Below are 937 nucleotides of genomic sequence, written 5' to 3'. Positions count from 1 at the left end.
GTGTTGCGGGAGCGCTTGCTCCTCACCCAGCGGAGCTCACAGCTCACCTGCCCTCCACACACCAAGGGCTCTCTCCCGCCTGCGGAGCGAGTTTCGGGGCACGAGGTTCTGTTTGTTCCAGCAAACTTTCAAGGGTTTGTTGGCCTTCGCATTCCCGTGCCTCAGCTCCAGCCTGGCCGAGTGAGTCACGTCTCCTGGTGGCAGACCCCGTCCCCGTGAGAGCAGTGCTTGGTTGGACACCAGTGTTTACGCGCGAAGCCGGAGCTCTGCGTGTCTCTTTGCCAGTGCGGCGGGTTGCTGCTGGGCAGGGGGCAGTGAGCAGATTCCCACTGCGTGCCCAGGACACTCCGAGCCACATGAAAACAGGTCACGCAGGGAGGGACAGCGCGAGTCGAGCCCCTGGGCTGCGGGAGTTCGGCGTTTGTGAGGATCTAAAGCAGCCAGGCTGATTTCTGCCTTAGCACGAGGGGAAGGAGGTTAGTTCCCCTTTCCTGAAAGATGTAAAGTCCAGTGATGCGTGTACGTGCGGGACGGGGAGAGGTGAACAGCGGCGCTGCCCTTGCGAGGTCACGCAGGGAGGGACAGCGCGAGTCGAGCCCCTGGGCTGCGGGAGTTCGGCGTTTGTGAGGATCTAAAGCAGCCAGGCTGATTTCTGCCTTAGCACGAGGGGAAGGAGGTTAGTTCCCCTTTCCTGAAAGATGTAAAGTCCAGTGATGCGTGTACGTGCGGGACGGGGAGAGGTGAACAGCGGCGCTGCCCTTGCGCAAGGTGAGGCTCCTCGCTGCTGAGACAAGGCCTGTCCGGGGTGTTGTGTGCGGAAGGGAAGGGCCCACGGCGCAGCCGGAGGAGACGGGGCGTTTTCTGACGAGGCTTGTGAGCGTAGCTCCGAGATGAGCACCCAGGCGGCGGCGCTGCCTCTGAGCGCGCGTTGACGCGC

This window comes from Buceros rhinoceros, unplaced genomic scaffold (genome assembly GCF_000710305.1).
Source record: "Buceros rhinoceros silvestris isolate BGI_N320 unplaced genomic scaffold, ASM71030v1 scaffold38932, whole genome shotgun sequence".
Lineage (NCBI taxonomy): Eukaryota > Metazoa > Chordata > Aves > Bucerotiformes > Bucerotidae > Buceros > Buceros rhinoceros.
This window is presented reverse-complemented; position numbering follows the sequence as displayed.